We start from the raw sequence: 12,369 nt of genomic DNA, 5'->3' as shown, positions 1-12,369 counted from the left end.
CTCCCAACTCCCCCACAGTCCCCCCCAGCCCTGACCCCCCCCGCCACACCCCACACTCCCAGCAGCCCCACAGTCCCCATCCCCAGCCGCTCCCCCCACAGTCCGGCTCTGACACCCCAGATCCCACCCCCCGGGCCCAGCCGGGGCTCTGAGCTCTGCAGCCGATCCGCGCGCCGGCCTCCTGCAGCTCCCCGGCGCCGCCCCGCCCGGGCCACTCGCCCCCGCAGCCCTGGGCAGCCCCGCTCCGGCCGCAGGGAGCGCGGGGACCCCCCCGGGCAGGGGGCGAACCAGGCAGCCGGGCCCGGCCCCTCCTGGCAGGAGCGTGTCCGCCCCACGCGTGTCCCCGCCCCCCGGGCAGGGGCGGCTCTAGGCACCAGCAAAACAAGCTGGTGCCTAGGGCGGCAAAATCTAGGGGGCGTCCCCTGCGGCCGGGGGGGGGCGGCAGGCTGGGCCGGGGGACCTGCTGGAGTCATGCCTGCGGGAGGTCCACCGGAGCCCCGGGACGACTGGACCTGCCGCAGGCATGACTGCGGAGGGGGCGCTCGTCCCGCGGCTCGGCTGGACCTCCCGCAGGCATGACTGTGGCAGCTCAAGCGGAGCCGCCGGACCCGCGAACCGTCCGCAGCTGCGGGAGGTCCAGCCGAGCCGCGCGACCAGCGGTCCCTCTGCAGTCATGCCCGCGGGAGGTCCGCTGCTCCCGCGGCTCCGGGGCGCCTCCCGCGCATGACTGCTTGGGGGGCCAAAAACGTAGAGCCGCCCCTGCCCCCGGGCCCCGCCCCGCGCTGCCCCCGGCCCCACCGCGCCGCCCCGCGGGCTGCAGGGCTGGAGCAGCCCCCACGCCGCGCTCCCGGCCCCGGCCATGGCCCCGCTGCCGCACACCGGGGCGGGGGCCGGGCCGGGGGGGCAGGCAGGGGCGGCTCCTCCCCGGGCCTGGCCCCGCCCCCGGGCCCCCCGCAGGGGGGTTGGGACCCGCCTCAGCCCGGAGGGGGCAGGAGAGGGGCCGGGGCTCCCCAGGGGAAAAGCGGGGGCGGGGCTGGTGCTGCTGAACCATCGGACCAAGGAGCCCCCGGCGGAGAATGCAGCGAGCGCGGGTCAGTTCAGCGCTGGGGCTGGGACCCAGCACGTGTCAATCACCTGCCGCTAAAGCGTCTAAATCCCCTGGGCACAGCTCGCCAGGGCACAGCTCGGGAGCTGCACTGTGACTACATCCTGCAGGAAGCCCCCCTCCCCGCACAGCAGAGTTGCACAGCGGGAGCGTGCTGGGCTCATAACTCAGAGGTCGACGGATCGAAACCATCCTCTGCTAGTTTGGTTTTTATTACAGCCCTGGAAATAATCCAGCTGCCTGCGTGTGTTCAGAAAAGAAGAACAAATTCTCTCCCTGTTCACCCTTCCACGGTGATTAAAGGAAGGAAGAAAGCCCCAGCAGAGCCCTGCCCCACAGAGTCCCCTCCTGGAGGGCGAGAGCTGGGCAGTGACTAGGGCTCCAGCTCAGGGTTGCCAGGTTTATATAACTTTTGGTGATGCCCAGAATGGGTCCAAGTCCTGCCCCTTCCCCTCCCCTCCCCTCCCCTCCCCATCTCTGCCTAAGGCTCTGGGAGGGAGTTTGGGTACATGAGGTGCCGGTTCTGGGATGGGCAGGGCAGGGGAGGCAGTTTGGATGCAGGAGGGGGTGCATGCTCTGGGAGGGAATTTGGGTGCATGAGGTGCAGGCTCTGGGCTGGGGCAGGGGTTGGGGTGTGGGGGGGCAGTGGCAGACTCAGGGAGGGAGTTCGGGTGTGTGCAGGATCTGGGCTGGGGCAGAGTGTTGGGGTGTAGCACCTTAACTTGGGAAGCTCCTGAAAGTGACCCGCACCCACATCTGGCAGCAACTTCTACATGGAGGAGGCCGGGGGGGATCTCCTGGGGCCACTGCCCACAGGCACCACCCCTGTAGCTCCCATTGCTGCAGTTCCAATGGCAGAGTTGGTGCTTGGGGCAGGGGAAGCGTGTGAGAGACACACCCCACAGGGATGTGCCAGGTGCTTCTGGGAGTGGTGCGCCGTGCAGAGCGAGGGTGGGCAGGAATCCGCTTTAGCCCCACGGTGCTGCCGGTAGTAGTGGCAGGAGCCCCCAGGGCCTTTCTAATCACCCAGGGCCAGCTGATCTGACTTTCTGATAGGGAAGCCACAGGAGTGGTCATGCACCCCTCATGAGCAGTTCTGGGGAGTCTTTTTGGGGCTCCTGGAGTAGGCGGCAGAGAGGTGCAGCCTCACCACCAAGTCTGTTTTCCTGGAGAAGAGAGGGGGCTGCAAGGTGATCTCCCACCTCTGTGCTTTCAGGAGCCTCTGCTCCCCACTGTCATGCTGGAGCCTCCACATTTATTTATAGGCAAATAAAATTTGCAGAATTTGAAAATATTGTGCACAGAATTTTTATTTTTTGGTGCAGAATCTCCTCAGGAGTGAAACTGACTCAGGGAACCTCCTTGGATTGTCACTGCTTGGTGAACCACTCACCACCACACCAATGCACAGAGAGTGCCAAGTCCTGCTGCTATGTGGGGCTGGGGGCTGGGGTCGGGTCACACACATTCAGACTGTTCGCTCCCCCAGCTACAAACCGCTGCTGATTTCCCAGTTAGGACATTAGCCGTTACTGACAAGGTTTGTCCAGGTTCTTTTCTTTATCTCATGCTGCTAGCTAGAAGGATCAGTACTGATTTTGTTTTTCAAAAATACACAACCCCCTAAACCTGCTTTTAGCAATCAGAATAATTTACTGTCACCTTATTTTTGCCTGCCCCAGTACAAAAGAAGAGGCTTTTGTGGGTTTCCTGACTCAGAGGATGAAAATGACCGTGTGTCGGGCCGCACTGCTGTGAATCGTTGTCGAGCGGAACCCGTTGTTGGCATTGGTAGTGTAGACACAGCCTCAGACTCGGTGCTGGCCAGGGGAAGTATTGCCCCTAGAGACACCCAGGGGTGGTGTGGGATTGTCCCAGGTTACTGGGTGGGGGCTCAAGCGGGTTCTGTGTTGTGTTGTTAAAAAGGATCCCCAAGATATTGAACCCTGGGCCATGTTGCTGCTGACTCCCAGTGGCAGAAGGGTCACAGAGAGAAGCAGGGGGAGGGGAGGAGCACCAGTGAATTTATGCAGTTATTCAGTGAGGCAGAGGCCCAGCCGAAGGAACTACCTGTGCAAGCCCCCTGGGCAGAGAGGGGATCTGTGATGGCCTGGGCACTGGAGATACAGCCCAGGGATGGGGCAGTAACTGGAGCAGGGAAGATCTGTGAGCTGGGAACCCCTCTCCCCGGGGATTTCCCCTGCAGGCCTGTTTCAGGATCTCTCTTTGCTCTTTCCCTGTGTAACCCAGTGGGGCTCAAACTTTTGGCACTGGTGACCCCTTGCACAAAGCAAGGTGCCGAGTGCGACCCCCCCACCACCAATTCAAAACAATTTTTTTCATATTTAACGTTATTTGAAATGCTTAATTTATAACCCAATTCTTTCAAATGAGTTTAACTTTTCTCCCCACTTTTAAATTCAGCCTAGAACACACAGCGATTGAATTATTGTTATAAGCAGAAAAGGGTTTTTAAATAGTTCCTGTTTAATACTGGGGGTGTGAAGACATTTGTCAATATCACTTTTCACAGCAGACTTTGCTCCATTGCCACCCTCACTGCTGCTGCCTGCAGAGCCGGGCGGTTTGTGACCCCCACATAATAACCTCACCCCCCCCACGAGGGGCTGTAACCCCCCGTCTGAGAACTCCTGGGCTGCCCCCTTCCCACTCTGGCTGGGACACTTGGCCCCTGTCCCGTTCCCAGGGGACACCTGCTCTCCTGGAGCTGGATCGGCCACTCCTGAGGGGAGCCAGAGCCAGGGGGGGTAGGGGGGGTTGTCAGTGGGGCCAGCAGCGCTGGGAGCCACAGACACAGGGGGGCAGAGATGGGCTGAGGAGGGGCCGCTTGTGCAGAGTCACTTCCCTGCCCACCCCCAGCGCTTGCCCCGCCTCCATCCTCTGGGCCCTGCCTTAATTCAGACAGTCCATTTCCCGTCATATCCCCAGCACATCAGTGATTGCGATAGCAGGGGGCAGGTTTTCTCTGGGGCACTGAGCTTTGCCAGGGGGTTGGTGGCTCCTTTCTTTCCTCACTCTGGAGTAAACTCAGCTTTTTATTCCATCCTTGATGATTCATGGAATAACAACAGCAGCATGAAGAAAGAGGTGGGCACAGCGGGTCTCAGGGTGGGAGCAGAGGGTGGGCTGGACTGGGCAGGGGAGGGGACAGAGAGGTGTGGGTGGCAGGCAAGATGGGTGTCATGGATGGGGCAGAGAGGTGCAAGTGGTGGGCTGGTCTGGGTAGGGTAGGTCAGGGGAGGGGCAGAGAGGTGTGGGTGGCAGGCAGGATGGGTGTCACAGGAGGGGCAGAGAGGTGTGGGTGGCGGGCAGGATGGGTGTCACAGGAGGGGCAGAGAGGTGTGGGTGGTGGGCAGACCTTGGGGCAGAGGGTGTAGAGGCACGAGCAGCAGGTAAGGAGGAGGGAGGAGAGGAGCGAGCAAGAGGTGGACTAACTTCTAGGGAGCTTCCAGAGCTCATGCCCAGCCTCCCCACATGCAAGAGTCATGGGCCACCTGTTCTCTGGGTCGTCACTAACCAAGTCCCTCCCCAAGCTCTGTTGATGGAAGAAGCCCTCCTGTTGACACAGCGCTATCTGCACATGGGTTAGGTTGATAGAATTGCATTGCTTGGGGGGGGGGGGTAAATTTTTTTACAACCCTGAGTAATGTAGTTAAACCGACCTAATTTTGCAGCATAGACCTGTGCAAAGAATCACACACCCACCTTAGGAGTAAAACTTCACCTGCTCCTCTGCTTTACAGAATCCAAACAAAAGCAAAGCTTGTCAGGCCCCGGTGGCAATGGCAAGGAATCAAGTGTGGGTAGACACTGTGTTATAGCTACCCACAGGCACCCTGGCTTAAAGCATCTGTTTTGTAAACAGGAGATCCTGGGTTCAACTCCCAGTGGTGCCTGGTTGTTGGGGCACCTGCCATTGGCTACTGTCAGAAGACAAGGTTCAGAGCTAGATGGGCCTTTGGTCTAGCCCAGTGTGGTTTTTCTTATGGTTTAAATAACACTCACAGGCACTGATAATAGAGTTACTGAAAGTTTGGGAGTTAGGAGCAGGTAGGTCAGTGGTCCAGTCCCCACACAGATGACCCCCTCCCTCTGGGACAGGGGCAGGTCTGAGCTCTCACCCAAATGCTCATTGTGGCTGCCAGAATCTGTGGGCAGCTCATTTAGTTTACGCCAAAGGTTGAGTTCTGCTTTGTGCACCGTGTGTGAGACTGAAAATCCTAAACTGCCCTTTGAAATAACGAATGCAGCAGGACGTGTTACTGTCCCTGCCCCAAAGCAGACAGACCAATGGAGAAATGCCGTCGAGTCCAAGGTAACACTCCACTGCCATTTTACCTTTTTTGCTTGCTAAACTCCTTCTTCTCTGCCTGGCCCAGGCTGTTCTCTGCCTCAGCTGCTGCTCCCGGCCTGCTGTAGAGTCAAACACGCAGGGCCCCCAGGGGAACAGAGGCTGGGACAGGGCAGCAGCCTGGGTTGGGCTGGGAAGATGCTGGGAGTTCTCGTTCCCTGAGAACTGGCCTGGCTCCCTCCTCAACAGGGAACAAATCAATTCCACGCCCCTTCCCCAGAAAAACCAGCCTGGAGCCAAGGGCAGCAGGGGACGATTCCCTCCAGTTCCCACCGAGGCAGGAGAGAAGCCAGGGTGTTTCTAGCAGAGCTTATGGAACTGACGTGGGGAAACCAGCCTTTAACAAAAGGCAGTTCCAGTTTAAGCTAAGAGTTTTTAATAATTTCTACAATATTAAATAACCCTTTAATCGTAGTGTCACCATCCATAACATTGCATCAGCCTTATAGGTTCCCAAGTGCAAAACTAAACATTTCTTCAAATCCAAGGGAGTGGAGATCAGTCAGTGTTCAGAGTCATCCCACATAAAAGAACCATGTTGGGGTACATACTGGCTCCATCATGTGGCCATCGCCTTTCCCTCCTCCTTCAGAGTCAGAATGTGATCAGCTCACACTGAGGGGGTGCAACACCCCTCCCTTGGTCTCTATGCCAGAGCTCCTATCAGCTCAGTGTCCTTCCCACAAGAGTTGGCTGCTGAGAGGGTTGTGATGGGGTAAATGAAGGCAGAGGAGGATTGTTCCTGCTGGGTTTTCTTTGTGTTGCTCTGTGATCCTGCTGGAGGAAGCATCATTTGTGTTTGTTTCAGTGGCTTGGGTTGGGCTCAGGTTGTGACCCTGAGCACAGGGATTCCTGCGCTTTCTGCTCTTAGCCCCTCAGGGAATGGACAATGGAGCAACTTCAGAAATTGGATAGAAAGTAGCCTAAGAAAGTGTAACATAAATGAGAAGAAAAACAACACTATCACCTCCCTGGTGGTCTAGTGGTTAGGATTTGGCATTTTCACTGCCACGGCCTGGGTTCAATTCCCAGTCAGGGAAAAGCGACTTTAAACCAAAACTGCTTCAGTTTCTCACTTACAACATAAACAAATCCATGGTATTTTCCTGATTCCCCCCATCTTCCCAGTGTCTCCATAGCAGGGCCGGCTCCAGGCACCAGCACAGCAAGCAGGTCCCTTGGGCGGTCAATGGAAAGGGGAGGCTTCAGCAGCAATTCGTCCCTCTCAGAGCGAACGACTTGAGGCCAAAAGCAGCAGAGGTAGAACTGCAGCTTTTTTATTTTTTTTTCCACTTGGGGTGCCAAAAACGCTGGATCTGGCCCTGCTCCATGGAAGAGAATTTGTTAAATCCCAGATAAGTGCAGTTCTATCAGTTCTCAGCCTGAGTCCTTAGGTCTTAATCCTGAGGATATTGTCCCACCATGGGGCCATTTCCCGCCTCTCTTTCCTAGGGAAGCACAATTTTCCTTGCACAGACACAGGAACAGCAAGATCTTTCTCTGTCCCTTGTGCAAAGCAGGGGGCCAAATTCCATGGAAACAATGGACAAGCAGGGGGCCCTGGGCACATCCAGCCCTGGCCGTGAGATGTTCCCTCCCCTCTTTCTTTATGCTCCTGTTGTTATTTCATGGATTGTCTGGGATGGGGGAAAAGCTGAGTTCACTCCAGGTGGAGGGTAAAAAGGACCCTGAAAATCTCAGGCCCCAACCCCCGCTACCAGGATCACCGAGGTGCTGGGGATTTGAGCAGGAAAGGGACCGTGTGAATTGTCAAGGTGGGGAATAAATAACAATCTACAACTAGATCCACCTCATTAACCACTGACACAGGCTAATCCTGCTGCCGATAGAAGGGAAACTGGGAGTGATTCTTTGCTGTTCAGCCATGGAAACAGTGACCCAATTGCACCGCAGTGAATGTGCTGGGGAAAGCTGGACTTCACAGGCAGGTGGAAATAGCAGATCCTAGAAACACCTGGAGCTCCCCACACCATTGCTGCCACCAGGGTCAGGTGTTGAGCGACTCACAGTGCCCCTCCCCTCCCATTACCTTCCAGCAGGAGGTAGCAGCACCCCCCACCCAATGCGGGGGAGAGGGCTCAGTGCATCTCTGCACCCTGAGTCCAGGGCACCCACTCTCTCTGCCCCACACATCGAATCTGGCCCTGCTGCAAAGTGACCCTATGAACCAGCAATCTCCAGGACAGCAGGTTTGGCCCTCAGAGCAGGGAATGTGTCCCCCATGCTGCTCTTAGGCCACTGGATGCTCTGGAAACAAGAGGGCTCTGAGTGTAACCCAGGGGTCAGCAACCTTTCAGAAGTGCTGTGCCGAGTGTTCATTTATTCACTGTAATTCAAGGTTCCGCATTCCAGTGATACATTTTAATGTTTTTAGAAGGTCTCTTTCTATAAGTCTATAATATATAACCAACTATTGTTGTATGTAAAGTAAATAAGGTCTTTTAAAATGTTTAAGAAGCTTCATTTAAAATTAAATTAAAATGCAGAGCCCCCAAGACTGGTGGCCAGGACCTGGGCAGTGTGAGTGCCACTGAAAATCAGCTCGTGTGCCACCTTCGGCACATGTGCCATAGGTTGCCTACCCCTGGTGTAACCCGTAGCAAACAAAGACTATCTGGGGATATAGCTCAGTGGTAGAGCACATGCTTTGCATGTATGAGGTTCTGGGTTCAATCCCCAGCATCTCCAGGTTTCTTTTTCACCCTGCTGCTTTGCTCATGCCCAGCTGGGATGTGGCCCAGCAGTCTCCCTGCAGGAATTTCAATCCTGCTCAGTAAGGGGCAAGGTACCAATTGCATGGAAGGTTGGGGGGGTTCTGCTCCTAAGTAACCTCAGTACATGTAAGATTCCCACCCGCTATGCTGCTTGGGACAAGGGTAGATGAGAAGGGTGAATCCTCCAGCACTGGAGGGAAAGGTCCCATCTGCTCAGACTGAGAGGCAAGGAAACAGAGGGGCAGTCAGTGCTCAGAGAGGAGAGAGGTCAGTGATTCACACCCACCAGGGGACACTGTCTTTTTGAGGCGAGTGCAGTTTGCTTGGGATGGTGCTGACGATGGGTAGAAAAAAGGCTGGAGTCAATGACTGATGAGACCACAGAAGGGGAAGGGGAATGGCAGCCCCACAGAAGGTCCTGGGTGCTCAGATGCCCCAGTTATTGCACCCTGGCCTGTCACAGAGAGAGAAAAGACCCAGTGGGACCCAGCCCCCCTACAGTGATCCCATGGACAAGAACCTGGCTGGGAGTGGGGTGAAAGCTCCCTGTGGGCAAAGGGGAGCTGAAATCCCTCAGTGTCCTGGAGTTTAAGCAATGGAAGCTTCAAACCCTGCATGGGTGGGGGCTGAGGTGCATCAGCAGAAGGTTGGGCTGGACGGGGCGGCAGGTTTGTATAATTTTTGGTGGTGCCCAGAATGGGACCAAGTCCTGCCCAACCCCCACCCCCACCCCAGCTTTAGGCCGATTCTCCTGATTCCCCTGAATCGGGCCCCACCCCTAAGAGGGCCCCGTGCCCAAACCCTGGTACTGCGTACTGGCAAGAGCTGGTGCGCTGTACCAGGGTGGCCCGGCTTCCCCAGGGGGCAATTTAAAGGGCCTGGGGCTCCCAGCAGGGGCTGGGGTAGGGCTGTGGGGGGCTGGGGGCTATTTAAAAAGTCCAGGGTTCCCATTGCTTCTACCGCCCCAGCCCTTTAAATAGCCCCCAGAGCCCCGCAGCTTCCCCAGGGCTCCCTCTGCTATTTACAGGGCCGGGGCAGTGGAAGCAGGGAAGCCCCGGGCCATTTAAATAGCCCCCAAGCCCCAGGCTGCTGCTGCTACCCCGGTGCTGACGGAGGGAGGAGGGGGCACTTACCGTACAGGGTGGGCTGGACCCTCTGTACCTGCACCCCCTGCCCTGCCTCCAGCCCTTCACCCCCTGCCCTGCCTGCACCAGCCCCTGCCTCCAGCCAGCCCTGCACCCCCTGCCCTGCCTGCACCAGCCCCTGCCTCCAGCCAGCCCCACACCCCCTGCCCTGCCTCCAGCCCCTGCCCACAGCCAGCCCCACACCTCCTGCCCACAGCCAGCCCATCTCCAGCCAGCCCCACACCCCCTGCTCACAGCCAGCCCCTGCTGCACACCCTGCCTGCACCAGCCCCGCACCCCCTGCAGCCAGCCCCGCACCCCCTGCCCTGTCTCCAGCCAACCCCTGTCGTACCCCCTGTGGCTCTGCCTGAAGCCAGCCAGCTCCCCACACCCCCCTGCCCGCACCAGCCCTACACCACCAGCCCTGCAACTCCTGCCCTGCCTGCAGCCAGCCCCGCACCCCCTGCCCTGCCTGCAGCCAACCACTGCTGCACCCCCCTGCCTGAAGCCAGCCAGTCCCGCACACCCCGTCTCCAGCCAGCCCCGCACTCCTTGCCCTGCCTGCAGCCAGACCCTACCTCCAGTCAGCCCCTGCCCTGCCTCCAGCCAGCCCCATGTCCACTGCTGCCTGCAGTTCCCAGGGCAGTAACCCTGCACACCTGCTTCAATGAGGGGGGCAGGGAGCAGCTGGAACCCACACATGTGCACACCGTAGGGTGACCAGACAGCAAGTGTGAAAAATCGGGACAGGGGGTGGGGGTTATTAGGATCCTATATAAGAAAAAGTCCCAAAAATTGGGACTGTCCCTATAAAATCAGGACATCTGGTCACCCTAGCACACCCCCAGGGAGTGGCAGGGACCCACACATGTAAAACGGAATTCGTTTCTAGTTCAGGCCCATCTTTTTAAAAAAGAACTTTAGGTAGGGTTAACATACACCCGTATTTTCCTGGACATGTCAGGCTTTTTGGTTCTTAAATCACTGTCTGGGAGGAATTTTTAAAATTCAAAAATTTAAAAATTCCTCCTGGGAAAATACGGACGCATGGTAACACTATTGGTACAAAAAATACATACTGTGGCACATCCCTTAAATCAGAACTTTTTATAGGGAACCGGTTCCTAAGGAATGAAAGTCTTTTTTATATATACATATATATATCTATATAAATTTTTAGTTATCCCTGCTGGGGCCCGGCTGAAAATGACTGCCCAGAGTTCGAGAACTGTCCCTGTTCTCATTGGACAGATGGGGAGAAGCCTGAAGTACAAAGAAGGGAAGCGACCTTCCCAAGGGCCTACACAGCAAGCTGGTGGCAGAGCCAGAAAGAGAAGCCAACAGTCCTGACTCCTGTTCTAATGGACAAAAAAAAAAAAAAAAACAGAGAAAGGGATAGAGCCCAGGAATCGAGATGGTGGGGAAATTTCATTGAAACCATTTCTGTCAGAAAATCCCCTTCAGACTAAACCAGTTTGTTTCTCGAAATCAAAACAAGTGAGATGAAAGTTCTTTGCAAAAATATTTTGTTGCAAAACAAAAGCATCTCCTGTTTGTCACGGTGTGTTAAATTGTCTCGTCGCACACAAAGAGGAGACACTTAGATCTCAAACATTAGATAAGATGCTTCAGTCTGAGCTAAGTAATTGCTGCTCTTAACAATTTCAAAATAAAAAAATACAAATCAAACAGACTATTTCAGCTATTCTATTATGTCATAATCTGCTCTGAGTAAACGTGATAGGACACCGCATATTATGCACTACTCCTAGTTACACTCTCCAATGGATCCCCACCCACCGTGAGGTAGGTAGGAGAGGATCATTATTATCCCTACTTGAAAGAGGAAGAAGCTAAGGCTGAGAAAGGAGAATTGACTTGTCTTAGGTCACACAACCAGCCAGTGGCAGAGTTGGGAATAGGACCCAAGAGCCCTGATTTTCAAACTAACCATCGGATCTTGAATTTCAGACACTGAATGACCTGAGTAAAGTGCTCTCAGATGAGCTCCAGACCAACAACAGTGCACAATAAATATTCAGCAAGTATTTGAGGAGCACTGCAATGTTAGAGAGAATCATGAACTGCTCAGAGACAATTAATGCAGAGGAGCAGCAAAATTCATCAAACATATGACTGGTTCTGACTTATTTCCTTGGGCTTAAAAGAGAACAACAAGGACCTGAGTCTCCTCCCTGTCAATAACCCCCTGCTCAGCCAATCAGGTTAGAGACTGAGGACGGGAGGCTGAGGGTTCTCGCCCAAAGGATGGCCCAGGTCACCGGTGGGGATCACTGCCCAAGCACTATTTCAGCCCCACATTTTTGGGTGGACCTCCCAGAGTGGGAGCTGCAGAGCACTCCCCTGAGACACATACGCACACCCCTCCTGGTGTTGGGAGGGGAACAGGAGAAAGGACAAAAGAAGCAAGAGACAAAGAGAAAGGAGGAAGGGATGGATGGAGGAAAAGGTGAAACCAAAAGGACAAAGCCTAATGTCCCCAGTGATTCTAAGGACAAAATCCCAGGTGCACAATAAAATTCTGCCTCCTTAAGCTCGTGTTTTCCATGCCTAGAATTCAACTGTCACCAGATGGATCAGACTGAACAGGTTTCAAACCTCGAGGAGGCTCTTACCTTCTAAACAGGGACATCTGTTTTCTAGTAAAATCACTAAAGGGAAGGAGAAAACTCGAAAGAGGTTCCTCCTGGCGCTCACGTCCGTGAACCCGAATACTCTCTCAGTCCTCAGAGAGAGACCTGGAGAAGGAGACTTGCTGAAGCAAAGCCACAGGGGTCTCTGAGGTTTCCCTGGCCCCTCGCCCCTGTCCTGCCTGGCTGATGTCAGCATCTCTCTGTGAGGTCACCACCTCCCCACCACCTTTGACCAATAGTCTGAGGTCCTGCAAAAAGCCTTTGTGATGTCACTGCCACACCCCTCCCTTGCTCCGCTAATGTCCTGCCCCTGCCCAGGCACTTTGGAGGTTTGAGCTACTCCCTGTGGATCACCCCACTCAAGGAGCGTTTGTTCTAG

At 55.5% G+C, this 12,369-nt stretch overlaps 2 non-coding genes across 2 annotated transcripts; both read left to right on the top strand.

Annotated features, from left to right (window-relative positions):
• Positions 1-6,445: 6,445 nt before the first annotated feature.
• On the top strand, positions 6,446-6,517 carry TRNAE-UUC. The gene has a single exon. It is a non-coding gene; the product is annotated as a tRNA-Glu (tRNA).
• A 1,597-nt stretch (positions 6,518-8,114) lies between these two features.
• Positions 8,115-8,186, top strand: TRNAA-UGC. Its single transcript has one exon. It is a non-coding gene; the product is annotated as a tRNA-Ala (tRNA).
• Positions 8,187-12,369: the final 4,183 nt, after the last annotated feature.

The sequence above is a fragment of the Mauremys reevesii genome, linkage group 12, assembly GCF_016161935.1.
Source record: "Mauremys reevesii isolate NIE-2019 linkage group 12, ASM1616193v1, whole genome shotgun sequence".
NCBI lineage: Eukaryota > Metazoa > Chordata > Testudines > Geoemydidae > Mauremys > Mauremys reevesii.
The sequence above is the reverse complement of the archived record's forward strand: the minus strand, read 5'-3'. Positions and strand labels throughout refer to the sequence as shown.